This window comes from Lissotriton vulgaris, chromosome 10 (genome assembly GCF_964263255.1).
Source record: "Lissotriton vulgaris chromosome 10, aLisVul1.2, whole genome shotgun sequence".
In the NCBI taxonomy this organism is placed as follows: domain Eukaryota; kingdom Metazoa; phylum Chordata; class Amphibia; order Caudata; family Salamandridae; genus Lissotriton; species Lissotriton vulgaris.
The window spans coordinates 240642093-240658515 of NC_141698.1; positions in this window are offsets into that span (position 1 = coordinate 240642093).

Below are 16423 nucleotides of genomic sequence, written 5' to 3' on the forward strand. Positions count from 1 at the left end.
TACCGACTCTGAAAGTGCACTGGGCTCTATAACCAGGCACAGGGCCAGTACTCTGCCTTTAAAAGGTATATGGTAATTGCTGTATTTCTAATTGACCAAGACAACCTACTGTAATTCCTTAGTATATGGCAGGGCATATAGGTTTAGGGACCCCTGTGGAAAAAATCCACTTAAGTTTGCACTGCTGAGGTGTCTGGTGTCATTTTAAAGCCAGACCTGCCTTGCAGGCTGGTTGTAAAATAAAACTATGTCCTATTTCAACTTTGGAATTGGAAGTACTTTCAAAGTCCAAAACTACTGTAATAAAAGCAGGAACAATATAAAATATGTTTTATATGCACTGTTAGGGAAAACAGCAAAAATAATTTTTCTACAATGTAGTGGAGATAGCATCATAGGCTAACATTGGGAGGCTTTATTCAATCAGTGAACTTGTAAAGCGCACTACTTACCTGTGAGGGTCTCAAGGTGCTGTGAGGGGGGTGGGGTGTGCTGTTACTACTCGAAGAGCCAAGTCCAGAGGAGCCTTGTGAAGGTGAGCAGGTCTTGGGTCTGCCGCGGATGGGTAGGGAGGGTGTTCCAGGTCTTGGCGGTGAGGAAGGAGAAGGATCTGCCGCCGGAGGTTGTTCGTTGGATGCGCGAGACGGCGGCGAGAGCGAGGTTGGCGGAGCGGAGCTGGCGGGCGGGGGTGTAGAAGTTGAGTCTGGTGTTAAGGGAAGGCTGGTCGGGTGTTGTGTTGTGTTCATGGGTGAGGAGCTTGAAGGTGATCCTTTTGTTGACGGGGAGCCAGTACAGGTCTCCTAGGTGGGGGGTGATTTGTCTGCGTCGAGGGATGTTGAGGATCAGGCGGGCGGGGGTGTTCTGGATGCGTAGAAGCTGTTGTAGGAGTTTGGCAGGGATTCCTGCATAGAGTGCGTTGCCTTAGTCCAGTCTGCTGATGACGAGGGCTTGGGTCACCGTTCTTCTGGTTTCGATCGGGATCCACTTGTAGATCCTATGAAGCATGCGGAGGGTGTTGTAGCAGGAGAAGGAGATGGCGTTGACCTGCTTGGACATGGAGAGGGAGGATTCGAGGATGAATCCTAGGTTGCATGCGTGGTCCCTGGGAGTTGGTGCTGTTCCTAGTGAGGTCGGCCACCAGGAGTCGTCCCAGGCAGAGGGGTAGGGGCCGAGGATGAGGACTTCCGTCTTGTCCGAGTTCAGTTTCAGGCGGCTGCTTCTTATCCATTCGGCGACGGTCTTCATTCCCTTGTGGAGGTGGGTTTTGGCGGTGTGCGGGTTCTTGGTGAGGGAGAGGATGAACTGGGCGTCGTCGGCATAGGAGATGATGTTCAGATCGTGCTGGCCGGCCACTTGTGCGAGGGGGGCCATGTAGACGTTGAACAGGGTCGGGCTGAGGAATGAGCCCTTGGGTATGCCGCAGATGATGTCAGTGGCTTTGGATCGGAAGGATGGGAGGCGGACTGTCTGGGTTCGGCCAGAGAGGAAGGACGTGGTCCAGTCCAGGGCCTACTCCTGGATTCCGGCTTCTTGGAGGTGTGTTTTTAGTGTGCGGTGGCAGATCGTGTCGAAGGCGGCTGACAGGTCCAGGAGAATGAGGGCTGATGTTTCGCAGTTGTCTAGTTGGCGCCTGATGTCGTCTGTGGCGGCGATGAGGGCTGTCTCGGTGCTGTGGTTTCGTCTGAATCCGGACTGGGATGGGTCTAGGATGTTGTTGTCCTCGAGGTGGCGGGTCAGATGCAGGTGATTTTCTCGATGACCTTCGCCGGGTGGGTTCGGTGACGAGTTGTCGGAGGCCGAGGTTGGCGAGGTTGTCGATTAGGGTGGCGGTGTTGGCGTCATTGTTGTTCTCGAGGTGGAAGATCAGTTCTCCGAGGAGGATGTAGTCCATGGAGGTGAGTGCGTGGGTGCTGGCGAGGTTGGCGATGAAGTCGCTGAAGAGGGCCCGGGGGCCATGGGGTCTGTAGACGAGTGTTCCTCTGAGGGTGGTGTTGGGGTCGGTGTGGATCCGGAAGTGAAGGTGTTCGGCGGAGTTGAGGGAGTCGTCTGCGTGGGTGTGGACCTGGAGGGTGGACTTAGGGACGATGGCTATTCCTCCTCCGATTCCTTTCTGCAGGAGATCTTGTAGCCGTTAATGTTAATGTTATTAATGGTTTTATATAGAGCTCAGCTACTCCGAGGAGTGTCCCGGCGCTTTAAGAAAACCAGAAGCGGCTATTGGGAGCAGAGGAGGGACATGAAACTATTGAACAAAGAGCCAGGACTTTAACTCTTTCCTGAAAGTTAACAAATTCGAGGCTTTCCTCAAATAAGCTGGCAAGGAGTTCCATAACTTAGGTGCCAGAAAACGGAAGGAGCGGCCCCCGATCCGGGCCCGACGTATGGATGGAACACGTGCCAAGGCCAGAGAGGCTGACCTCAGCGTTCTGGCCGGCATGTAGAAAGCCAGTCGCTTTCTGATATATTTTGCTCCAGAGTCGTGCAATGCCTTGAAAGCGAGTGTAAGTGCCTTGAAGGCCACCCGTTTCTTAATAGGGAGCCAATGCAATTTTTCCAATAACTCTTTTGCGCTGGTTCTACGATGGAGGCCATAGATGGCTCTAGCAGCCGAATTCTGCACAACCTGTATGCGCAATAACAAGTAATCAGGCATGCCCAGGTAGAGGACGTTGGAATAATCCAAGCGGGAGCCTATCAGGGCCTGCACAGTGACATTTCAATGCGCAAGAGAGAGCATAGGAAGAAATTTCCTAAGCATTTTTAAAATGCCAAAACACTTTCCAACAAGACCTAGGATCTGAGGTTTCAAAGTAAGACCCTCATCGATCAACACTCCCAGATTCTTTGCCTTGGAGGAGACAACCGATGGAGGAAACATGGCCGAAGGCCACCAAGACTGCCATCTGGGATCGGCGGGACGCCAAAAAACAGCAGCTCCGATTTATCGGAGTTGCATTTGAGGCTATGATGTTCAAACCTCTCAAACACTGCCCCCAGGCAGCCTCTGATCTGCATGCTGTCAAAATCCGAGCCCCTCTTGCAGGTGAAGAGAAGCTGGGTGTCATCAGCGTAAGAAACGATCTGGGCTCCGAAAGACTCTGCCAAGGCCGCCAAGGGTGCCAGATAGATGTTAAAAAGGGTGGGGCTCAGGACAGAGCCCTGAGGCACCCGACCTCCGATGGCGGCATTTCAGCAGAGAACGGAGGGGCCCAGACCGCTTGGCGGCGGCCCGCTAAGAAGGACTTAAACCAGCTGAACACCGCTCCCCGTAGTCCGATCTCCCAGAGTCTTAAAAGAAGACCGCCATGGGGAATGGTGTCAAAGGCCGCCGACAAGTCCAGCATCACCAGCATGGCGTTTCCACCTTCATCTAACACCTCACGGATGGCATTGGTGACTTCAAGGAGAGCGGTCTCCGTACTCATATTGGCACGGAAACCCGACTGAGTGTCATGAAGGATGTTATTACATTCCAAGAAGTTGGAGAGCGAGATGTGGACATGCTTCTCCACCACTTTTGCCAGTGACGGGAGAAGGGAGGTGGGCCTGTAATTGGCGTAGGGCAAGGGATCAAGATTAGGCTTTTTTAACAACAGCAGAATCAGGGCGTGCTTCCAGGCCTAAGGGACCTTACCCGTGCTCAAAGAGAGATTGAGCACCGGATTGATCAAAGGGTTGATCACTGAGGCCATTTTCCCAAGATATTTTGCCGGGCACGGGTCATGAGGAGATCCAGATTTGAGTCTAGAAAGAAGCTCAGAAGAAGAAGAAAGAGATAGAGAGGGAAATTCCGACAGGGAGGGACCCTCGCTGGAAAAAGAAGTGTACAGAGGGAGATTAGTGTCTGGGGGTGAAATCAGATTTGTGGAGGGGAAAGAGTCTTGAATAGTTTTGATTTTGGTGGTAAAGAAATTAGCTAGGTGCAGCACCCATGATTCAGAGTGAGAGTGTGTGGGCAAAACAGATTTAGGTGAAGTAAACTCCTTTACTATAAGAAAAATTTCTTTTTTACTGGTATCTGCGGCGGCCTCGATTCTTCTGGCATAATAGGCTTTTTTCTCTAGCAAGATGTTTCTATGGTAGAGTTTGATGGCTTCCCTATATGCAGTTTTATCCGCTTCCTCATAATGCCGGCGCCAGGTACGTTCCGCTTCCTTGCATCTACGCCGCTGATCGGAGAGCGAGGCCGTGAACCACGGGGCAGATGCCCGGCTGTAGGCTTTGCGAGAACTAGTCTCAGGGGCTAACTCGTCGAATCTATCGACTAGCCATCTATGCAGAAGATCGAGATCGGCCTCTAAACTACATGACAGCTGGCACGGATGAATGGAAAGAGCATGCGACAGCATGTCAGGGATACATGATGGAAGGCTCTCGACGTTTGCCGCAAGCGTTCTGTAGGCCTGAATGAAAATGTATCTATCACTGGGATCTGAAAGTTGACTAAATAGTGATCCGACCATAGCACCGGTTCGGGAGGGAAAACAACAAGTGGTGTAGTGGAAAACACTTGGTCGAGAGTATGGCCTTTCTCATGCGTAGGACCGGTGATAAAAGGCGACAGACCAAGTGGAGCAGTAACATCCAGGAGCTTAATGGCATCGGTATCGGTTTTAGAGTCCAAATGAATGTTAAAGTCTCCCAGCAATAAGCAGTGGGTCGATCTCATGCATAAGGCCGAGACCACCCCATGGAGATCGTCAAAAAAAGAACTCAAGGGACCATATATAAGAAGCCCTGCATGCACTTGATGAGATGACAGGGATAGGGAGAAACCAAGGGATTCGCAGCCCCAAATGTCATCAGTAGGAGTAGTGCACGAAAAGCATTTGTCAACAATCAGAGCAATGCCACCGCCCCTGCCCGAAGTCCTATCCTTCCTAATAATAACATAGTTGGGAGGAATAGCAATTGCTAGGTCCAGGATGGCTATGGCGATGTCAGGTGCCGTGGAGTCGTTCCACCAAGTCTCGGTCAGGAAGGCAACGTCTAGGGGCGGAGGTGTCAAGCAGGTCCCAGAGCTCGACAGCGTGTTTGCGTGCGGAGCGGGTGTTGAGGAGTATACAGCGGAGGTGGTTATGTCTGGTTCTTGGAGGTTTGGTGGTTCTGTTGCAGGTGAAGTTGCAGGTGTGGCAGGAGAAGGGTCCGTGGGTGCAGTTCGGGGCAGCCTGGAAGCAGCGGTGGTCTCGGCCGGCGTTGAGAGCGTGGGGGGTGTTGGCGTTGTATCGGAGTCTGGCGTTGTGGTGGGTGCGGGGTCCAGAGGTTCTGGTGCTGGGCGCGGTCCAGGCGCGGACGGGTGCAGATGGGCTTGCCTTTGGCACGCCTTCAGCGCACAATCAGCACGTCCGCTGCGCGACCGAGCAGCGGCCGTCATTTAAGGCGGGGAGGGAGGGAGGGAGGAGCAGCTGGGAGGCGGGAGCGGGCAGCGAGTGAGCGTGGCTGTAGGGGGCAGTGGCGAGGAGAATATGGGTACAGAAAGCAAAAGGGGGTGGGGGGGACGCGCTGGGTGGGAAAAACACCAAAATACGTTACACACTAAACAGGTAATACAGAAGGAAGGCAGCAAAAACAGCACAGAATATACCAAACCACAATCAGACGGCGATCAGCGCAGAGGGGCACAGCTGGCGCGAACTCGTGTTTGGCTCACGATCAGGAACGGGCCGCAGAGCAGGTGGAGCTGTTGGGCAACAGGGGGGTGACCTGGCCTGCAAGCAGGGTCAGGGGTCACTCCTATTGTCCAGCGGCGGCCAACATTTAAGGCGGGGAGGGAGGGAGAAGCAGCTGGGAGGCGGGAGCGGGCGGCGAGGGGACATGGCCGCAGGGGGCAGTGGCGAGTAGAATACGGGTACAAAAAGAAAAAGGGGGCTGGGGGGACGCACTGGGCGGGAAAAACACCAAAATACGTTGCACACTAAACAAGTAATACAGAAGGAAGGCAGCAAAAACGGAACAGAATATACCAAACCACAATCAGACGGCGATCAGCGCAGAGGGGGGCACAGCTTGCGCAAACTTGTGTTTGGCTCACGATCAGGAACGGGCCGCAGAGCAGGTGGAGCTGTTGGGCAACAGGGGGATGACCTGGCCTGCTAGCAGGGTCAGGGGTCACTTTATTGAACTTTATTAAAGTCTAACTTATGATTGAAGTTAGCTAGCAACGTAATTCAAAGTATCAAATTAATAGATACAATAAATCCAACAACTTGCCAAGGTCAGATTTATTATAAATATTGCAGGAAAATAGTTTTAGAACTTACTTTCCTGCATTTACCTAAAACAACCCTGTAGCAGCATCTTCTGATTGGACAGCCTTTGACAGGCTGAGCCAAGCTACTCCCTGATTAGGTGTGTAGCGGTGTGGTGCTGAAACAATACAGACATTTGGTGGGAGATTTATTTATTTATTTATTTATAGTCCTATGGGTTTGGTAAGTTAGACGCATGCTCCAAGGAGAGAATTTCTCAATTTTGATAGTTGGAGAACAATGCATTCTGGGTCAGAAATATGCCACATTTTGCAGAAAGTGGTCATAGCACAGGGAGGTAACTTTACTCCATTGGTTGGGGGGTCCACCCCTTTGCCAGCCCAGAATGGAGGATAAATATGGCAGAGCTGCAGGATCTCCTCAACACACTGCCTGGAACAACAAGAGAAGAATGACTGCCCTGGTGGATCCTTAGACTGCACCACAGAAGGCTTGCAGTCAGAAGTACTACAACTGATGCACTCTGAAGGTTCCACACACACAGGACTATGCCTGACCCAAGGAAAATGAGTGGACTCCCCGAGCAGTAACAGGTAGAAAAGTGCTGCAAAAAGCCACCTGCAACTGCCAAAGAAAATGACCACTCCAACTGACAAGCTACAACTGAGTTTTCCTGGACTGCACTAGTATATTGTGGGAGATTGAGTACTGAAACCCAAAGTGATAATTCAGAGCTTCTTAACCCTTGACCAGCGCTAGAGGACACAGATCCCCCCAACGGAACCAAGAATGAACAGGACTACAGCTCTTGGACCTGTCTGCAACGAGTGCCTGACCCTTGAGAGACACCTCTCATGTTGTGGGCCCTTGGAGTGCTTTTCAAACTCTTAAATTCAAGCTTTTGTGCTGTTTGCGACCGTGAATGGGCCAGTTTGTGCTGGAACCACACCGCTTGCACTGAGAATCGTCGTGAGCTGCTGGAAGTTTGGCTCTTCACCCAGCAAGTATTGTCTTCCCATTGGCATGGATCAGCACTGTGAGGCTCCAGCCCACCCATCCATGATGACCGGCCAGCTCTTTGAGCCGAGCCAACCATCTCCAGTGTTGCTCTACTTTCTCCCACAAACTACTCCCCCGCGAACATGACCCTTGGCACAAAACTTGAAAAAATAAAACTTCAGCTGAACTAAATTGGGACTGTATCGGACCCGCACTCCATCGCAGTCGACTTTTTGACCACAGCAACCAGATAGCATTGGTTGTCACTTAATGCTTTTAGGCACTATACTAGTTTATTCTTAGAAATTCATATCTCTGGCTCCATACATTCGATTTTTGTTATTTTAGAGTCATTGTAAAGATAAAAATATTCCCTATTTTTATAAACTGATGTTGGATTTTTATTGTATTGTGTCCTTTACTTATTTATTGTTTGGTGATAGTAAATGTTTTACAGTTACCTGGTTCCTAAATTAAGCCTGACCGCTCATTGCAAAACTCCCAAGGGTTGAGTAAGAATTAGGTTATTGAGATTTGACTGGACCTTATAAATGATTGTGGTATTATTAGCTGAAGTTGCATACTTTCACCTACTAATAACCCACCTTCCTACACTCCTGTGCCCTCATGTTTGGCCCTATCAGCCCCAACGTCCTGTACCACTTTGGCACCATCTTTCTCTTGTAGTTCTGTCTCAGTTGTAGCCCTCTCCTCGTTACATGCCTTGTCTCCCCTTGTCCCCATCCCCAGTAGCCCTATCTCACTTCTAGGCTCCATCCCCTGCAGCTCTGTCTGACCTCTTCCCTGCTGCTTTTCTGTGCCTTCTCTGCCATTCCCTAATTGTCCTCTATAACCTCTGGGCTCCATCTCATAGCTGTCCAGTCTAACATTTGGCTCTGGTCAGACCCCAATCAAGGGCCTCAGGCCCAAGCCTTGACAAGATGCAAGTATGTGGTGGCTGACTGTGGTGGTCGCCCTAGAGGCAGTGACGTGGCTGTGCCAAAAGAGGCATAGCCTGCTAGTCAAGTGACAACAGTCTTGGAGGTGGCAGACCTAAGTTGACAGAAGGCAGTTCCAACCTGCATTCGGGCCTAAGGGAATCACGCAGTGGCAGCCCTTGTTTGGGCTTACAATAATCACCTTGTGACAGTGTCAACTGGGCCAGCAATGAGCACAGTGCAACATTTTGCACCAGGAAACAAGATGAGAGACCTGGACCGAGGCAGGGGGATTGGTGGCACTGGCACCTGGGTCCTCCTGCGATTGCTCTTCAGTAGCCTGCATCCTCCTGGACATCCCACAGCCACCAGGGATGTGCTGATCTTGCTCCTCCTAGACAGTCTCTCCTCCTGCAGAATTGGGCAGGATCCTTCCCACTCAGTAGGCAAGCAGGCTCTGGGCAGATCTCTGGTACTCTGGATTTCATTTGATGTCCTCCCACCTCTGTGAGACTGACTGACAGGCAGACACCCCACTGATTGCAGAGCAGTTCTTTGAGTACACTGCAGAGCACTCTCTTCCTTGGCCATAAAGGAACAAAGTGGGGCAAACTAAGCCCCTCTTGTATACATAACTGCTAGATAGGGGATGCGGATACACTGTCGCAAACTGTAGAACTGGTTTAGGGTGGTTCTCCTTTCAAGTGTCATCTTCAGGATGTTCCCCAGACGCAGTCTTTGAGAAGAGTGATAATTCTAAAAGCAGGTAGCACTGAAGCTATCTCCACAATGGAGCATCCATGACAGAGTAAAAAAGAGGTGTGAGGTTCCTGCAGCTGGATGTCATCAGCCCGAATAATCATGGACAGACATAACGGTAGGCCTCACCTATGGACTTCCTCACTTTTCACAATAGAGTTAGCAGTCCCTCCCCTCACCCTTACATCCACAAAAAGGTGGCACTTGCGAAGACGTGACATTTTTAAAGGTAGGCCGCTCTCCAGTCCTCTCACTTTCATGTGTGGGTTTACTTCCTCCAGATACTGGAATGCAAGTGATATATTTCAGCTACCGGAAAGTACATCTCTTACCTTCCATTTAGTGCTAGGAGAGGCCAGAGTTTATGTCCTGGTCTCCATTACTCTTGGTCACTCACACGCCATGCATGTGCTACTTTTGCTGCACACATACACATGCTTGATACACACCAACACATATGCATGCAGGATGTCAGTGCAAGAAGCTGGGAATATGCATTGCAAAGGAACTTCACACATATGGAGCTTTAGTCATCACCCTATATAAGACAGATACCAAAGCCTTGTCATATTAATGATTTCTCTTGACTTTGGTATGTTGCCAACACTGCTCTCTGCATTATACAGACATCAGGAGCAGTAGTCCTCTGCCAGCAAACAGGACACAACACCACCTTTCATAGCCAGCGACAGGCCTAGGCCTACTGAAGACACTTGGATTGGTGTGATGCTCGGTCAAAAGTAAGTCAGGTACCAGATTTACACCATGCTGGGGACATTGCCATCCCAACAGCCCCCATAACACCATGTTACCTGTTCCCCCCTTCACCTGTGACTCTCTCCATCTTATGACCTCCTGATTCACTAACCCTGTATATACCTACAGCATAGCCACATCTAGCCTCTTCCATCCCCTAATGTCCTGTGTTCCCCTGGCCCCTCTCCTGCTGCACTCTCACTCTTCTGGCACCCATCTCCTCCAATTTCTCCTGTTAACTCAGGCCCCATTCTCCATGAAGCAACACACACCATTGACCCACTCCAAACGTGTATCTTCTCTTTCTTTTCCTACCTCCTGTAGACCTGTCTCCCCTATTGCAAAACTCCCCACTGTAGAGTGTCACTTTTGATTCCTCTTAGCCCACTGTGCTGTCCCATCTATGCCCCTCCACCTGCTTCCACAGCTCTCCTCTGTTTCCCCTCTCTACAATGTCCCACCACACCTCTGTCCACCGCGCACAACTGTCCCATTTCACGTCTGGCCCCCATCATCACTAAGTCCGGAGTCACTTCTGTCTACCTTCCTTTGCTGTCCTGCCTCACCTCTGACCACCCTACCGTGTAACAGTTCTGCCCCACCGTCCCGGTTGCCCTTTCTCGCCTCTTCCTCTCTCCCTACAGCACTTTGTCTTCTCTGGCCCTCCTCCCCCAGTTGCCCCATGTCACAGAAAGACACTCTCCCTCAGCCCTGTCCATGGCAAGCTACCCCGAGGCTCCTGACTAACCTATGTCTGCCTTCCACCACTGTCTCATCTCACCTCCAATCCCACTCCCACTCCTGCCCTCGATCTCCTGTGGCCCCCTCATCCCTCTGTCCAATCCCCCATCCCACCTCACCTCTTGCCACATCCCACCGGAAGTCCTGTAAAGCCTCTAATCCCTTGATTCCGCAGTTGTTCCATCTAAGCCCCCTTCACCTCACTGTCCCATCTTTCCAATCCCCCCTCCCTCCATGTCGCCTCTGGTGGTTCTCTCTGTTAATAGCCCCATCTCACCTCTGTCACCCTTCTGCATAGCCTGTGTCTCCTCTGCTACCCTTCAACATAAGTCCATCTTTCGTGAAGCCCATCATGCCCACTGCCCTGTCTCACCGGATGACCTGGCCTCCTTCTCTGCAGTCCTGTTTAGCCTCTGATACCCTCCTCGCTGCCCTGTCTCACCTCATGTCCCCTACAGCCTCATGTGTCCTGCGGTTCGCCTCCACCAGCTGTCCCATCTCACCTATGACCTCCTTCAACTGCGGTCCTTTGTCACCTCTGCCCTTATCACGCTCCTGTCTTGTCATCTCTGGTTCCCCTCCATCTGAAGCTCAGTCTCTCTTCTGACTTCCTTCTCCCCTCTGCCTTGCCTACCGCTTTGCACTTCACAGGTCTTTCCCTTCTCACCTCAGTTTCCCTCCCCATAACCTTCCCTTAACTGATCTCTGCCCCCCAGCCCCCCCACTTTTTTGCCTTGACTGGACACCCCAAAACCATCACCTCAGCTCCGCTACCCTATACCTGCAGCCTGTCACCCTCTGCCCCCTTCCCCTCTGCCTCCTGTGTACATTGGGCCATCTTTAGACACTGTCCCATGTTATCCCTGACTCCCTTGCACACCTCACTTCCAGACCCTACCTATGTAGCCCCCTGTAGATCCCTTTCCCTGTAGGCCTGTGTCACTCCTGCCCCCTTCCCCTTAGCACTGTCTCATCACTTGCTCCCTTCTCCTGTTGAACCATTTCTTCTGTACCCCCACTGTCCCATTTCTCCTCCGGCAGCACTCACCACTTGGTCCAGTGCCACCTTCTGCCCCTGCCCTGCTGTCCCATCTCAGCTCTGGCCCAAAGTCGCTCTCTTTCACCTCTTGGACTCTCCTCCATGTACCCTGTGCCAGGGGCGGCTCTAGGTTCATGGCGGCCCTGGGCAGGGAGCGTAGGTAGGAGGCCCCGGAAGAGGGGGTTGGGCGGAGCGCGGAGGCAAGTGAAGAGGGGGGGGGGGTCAGAGTGTTTGGAAGTGGAACAGAGCCGGAGCACGCCAACTCCCTGCCAGGGGCCATCACGCAAATATGCATCCATCCTCAGAGGATTATTATATTAAGGATATTCATTGGCCTGGTGGCCCCTGGGGTTTGGCGGCCCTGTGCAGGTGCACAGCTTGCACATGCCTAAGGTCGCCCCTGCCTGTGCCTCCTCCTGCACCCTCCTCACTCCTTTGCCCCTTCTCAATGTTTGTTCCTCCCCTGTTGAGGTCTCTTACCTCTGCCCGGCCTAGTGCCCCATCTCATATCTTGACCAACTCTCACTGCAGCCCCGACTCAGACCTGGCCCACGCCCCGGTTGTTATCTTCCCTTTAGCCATCTTCCCTCCTGCAGCCTAGGGGCAGCTCCTCCACTAGAGCTGGGGAGCGTCGCCCCACTGCTTTCTCGCAGTGCGAGAAGCAGAAACATAAAATGTTTGGTTGAGGGCAGTGGGTGGGTGGGGTTGCTTTGCGAGCAAGGGAGGAGTGGTGTACCCACTACTGCCCTGAGCGTGCAAAGACTGTTCAGCCCTCTGGGGCCGCCCAAACCAGTCATGCGCACTCTGCCCTTCACCATGCAAGCTGCAATGCAGTCTACATTGAGAACTTGGCCTCCACATAAGCGCCTGGCTGGGCGCCGTCCCAACCAATCACAAAGCTGCTTGCAGCATTGTGAAGTGCTTAAGGGAGGGAGACTGGCTGCCTGCTTCCTGATCCTGATGGCAGGAGAGCAGGAGCAGAGAATACGCAGGACCCGGCCAGCAGAAAGGTAATTTAAAAGTATTCTTTTTTAAAATTATTGAATTAAACTCCCCGCCCACGACCCTCCCCGCGTGTCCCCTCCCCACCCCACCCGCGAACCGCGCTGGCCGCGACTGCTGCAGCCTCATCTCACCTCTGCACCCTCTTCATTCTAATCCTTTGCCTCCTCTGGCCCTCCGCCCCAGTAGCCCAGTTTCATCACCGGCCTCCCTCACGCACTAGCCCATGTCCTGTCTGGCCCTCATCACCCCATAGTCCGTCTCTTCTCTAGCCCCGCTCTTAATGCCGTTTCTCATCTCTGCCCAACACCTCCCTGCTGTCCCACCTGTAACCGCCCCTTCACTTCTAAGCTGGCACTCTTCTCTCTGTCCTGTGCTGTCTCCGGCTCCTGGCACCCTTTCTCCACTCTTGTCCCTCTCTACCCACTGTCCCATCACACATCTGACCCCCCTCCCCAACTGTCTCCTCTCACCTCTGACCCCCACCCATATATCCTTATCTCACCTCCGCCCCCTCTCATCATACCGTTTGTCGCCTCTTGTCATTACCCCTGTATACCCTTCTCGCCCCTGAACCTCACTCCACACCCCCGCCCGCCTTTCTCACCTCCTCCCCCCTCCTCCCCCCCCTCTCCTGTGTCACCTCTGGCCCCCTGTCCTCAGATGTACTACGTCACCGCTTGCCTTCCACACACGGCCCCACCCACCCAGGGCTCGAGTCGGGGTACCACGCAGGTGGACGGCGTCCCCCCACTTATTTAACCGTGAGCCCGTTAACTGGAGCAAATAGAGCCACACATTCACTCTTTGGCCTCTCTGGGGCGAGATCGGAGCTCATTCAGAACGCTGCTTACGCGCTGGCTTCTCTGATGCAATCGCATCTAAGGGGTGAGCGAGGGGAGGCAATGAGTCTGATGGTGCAAGCCACCTTTCGTGATGTCACGTCCTGTCGTGACATCAGCGTCCCCCCACTTCTTTTTTTAGGACTTGTGCCCTGCAGTCCCACCCCACACCTCCTCCCCGGCTGTTGCGATTCTTCTCTGTCCTCCCTCAGTCTGATCTCCCTGTCCCTGCAGAGGAGTCTCACCTCCAGCCCACTCCTCTCAGACCTGTGTCTCGTTTTGCCCCTTTCCTCGCTGCCCCCGTTAACCCCAGCTCTCCTTCACCCCACTGTCCTCGTTCACCCCTGTCCCCCTAACCATGTGTCCTCTTGCAGCTCCTGACATCCTCCTGCACAAGGGCGCAGGAGCTACTGCATTTCTGGTGGGTCCATGCCCAGCCTTGGAGAGAGCCGAGTCAGGGCCAGTCTTGGCCACCAGACCCAAAGCACGAGCCGAGCCAGCAAAAGACGTAAATTAGGCAGAAAATATAATGAGCAATATATGATAAAGCCTCTTTAGATCGGAAAAAGTATATTTCAATATTCCGCAGTTAAGTACGTACAATTATATTTGCTGCAAGACGTCTGCATGCTCTATTTTGTTAGGGTAATTCTGAAAAACCAACCGGTGCATGTTAGCAAAGCAATTTTTAGATTGTTGTAGAAGGGATTTAATGAAGCATTCCAGTGCATTAGAGAGTATTGCCACAATATCTTGTAGTACTATTTCTACATAGCACTTAATCATGAAATGTGCCTGTGCAGAGATAGTCTCCCTGACAAGAACAGGAACATGGTGGCACCCTTGAGATGAATTTTCCCCATACATCCATCAGCCCTTGGAATGGGCCTAAACCAGTGATCCTCAAAGAATACCACCACCCAACCCCCTCAACAGAGGCACAGCACTGGGTTGTTGTTTACTCGACTCAGAACAAACATTTAAAATATGTTAAATAAACAAGCAAGAATTTATTTAAAGGTTAATTGAAGGAAAAGAAACGAAGTAACTAGGGTGTCTTCCACAGTTTAACTTTAGAAAAACCTTAGTTTTTAAAAACATCTTGCAGCACAGGTGTAAAAGTATGACAAAGTTGACTCAAAATTAAAAAAACTATTTTCTTAAGATGCTAGAACCGTTTCATCTTAGTACATCATAATATAGCAATGCATTAAGAAGTATTGTTTTACAGAGATCATTTTCAAACATTAGAAACATTGATTCGTCCCCCCACCCTGAGAACAATAATAGCAGTGAAGTAAGAGGCAGTTCAGTTGCTATGCGCACTCCTTCGGTAGCCTGGGTCACTATAATACATGAACAACATTATAGTTTATAAAATCAAACACTGGATAAGGTTTTGTACAGCACACATCCTGAAGTCATGTATTTTGAAGGTCTTCTTGCATGTGATAATGAAGAAAAAGGAGGGAACGTGAAATAAAAAATTGCCTAGGATCACACAGTTTGGTTAAGTGGAAAAGCCAGACTTAATCCCAAGTTTTGGTTTTCACTCTGTGCAGTTCAGACACTAGATGTGTGTGCTTTGCTTCACATAACACCAAACCCACCTCACCACTAAATTGACTGCCACCTGGCGAACATCAATGCAGCCGTAGTCCCATCACAGACCAAACTTTGTGGCCCCTGAAAAAACGTTTGTGAGTACCCATGGCCTAAAGCCATGTCATGCAGTCACTGTTTCTGTATAATATTGCTTCCAACCCTTTAAAAGACCAAAAGAATGCAAAAACATAAGCTAAAATGGATTATCAGAGGACAGGGATCTTGAATGAGGGCGTTGGAAATATATATGGAAAGCTCTCAATTACTCTTTTTTTTGTCTACTTGGAAGAAGGTCTAGGGGTCAAATGGGCAGTATTTGGACAGTTATTTGGCCACAAAAGCATTTTCCAGTTTACAACACGACCGCCATAGAGTTCAATGGAGTGGTCCTGATGCTGCGGATGCAGGAGGTGGGAGATGCTCAAGGGTGTCCTGGGCACCAACACGTAATTGTCATCACTGGCACTTAATTGTCAACACCAATGCTTATGACAGTCTGCCACAAGGTGGCACTGTCTGGTTAAGTTAGAGATAACCACAACAACAGTTAATTATTAACTAAATGTACATTCAAAATAGCTATAACATGCGCCAAAGCCATTCGTATAGCTTTGGTGGCCCCAAATAGTCCGAAATGTCACACTTGTAGGAGTGTGATGGTTAGTAGTTGTATTGCTACTATCGTTGACAACATGTCAGGGGCTATGTGTGGTGCAAGCTGCGGTGGAACTTATCTTTTTACAAATTAAGCACTGCTCCAGGGTCACCAGCCACTCTGGGGTATGCCTGTTTGCCCCTCTGGCCAGTCTGGCCATGGTGGAATCTTCTCAAAGCACTCTGTAGGTCTAACTTAGACAAATGTTGTTACTAGTGAGTGATACTCCTCTAGTGTGGAGCACAAGCACTCCTGGGTGCCAAAGGTGCAGCCTTGTTCGGGGTTACACTAGTTTTGCGGCCTTGTTCTGGGTTTCACTGGCTTTGCAGCCTTGTTCTGGGATACACTCGTGTTGCGGCCTTGTTCGGGGTTACACTAGTTTTGCGGCCTTGTTCTGGGTTTCACTGGCTTTGCAGCCTTGTTCTGGGATACACTCGTGTTGCGGCCTTGTTCGGGGTTACACTAGTTTTGCGGCCTTGTTCTGGGTTTCACTGGCTTTGCAGCCTTGTTCTGGGATACACTCGTGTTGCGGCCTTGTTCTGGGATACACTAGTTTTGCGGCCTTGTTCTGGGTTTCACTGGCTTTGCAGCCTTGTTCTCGGATACACTCGTGTTGCGGCCTTGTTCGGGGTTACACTCGTTTTGCGGCCTGTTCTGGGTTTCACTGGCTTTGCAGCCTTGTTCTGGGATACACTCGTTTTGCGGCCTTGTTCGGGGCCACACTCGTTTTGCGGCCTTGTTCTGGGTTTCACTGGCTTTGCAGCCTTGTTCTGGGATACACTCGTTTTGCGGCCTTGTTCTGGGTTACACTCGTTTTGCGGCCTTGTTCTGGGTTACACTAGTTTTGCGGCCTTGTTTTGGGTTACACTCGTTATTAT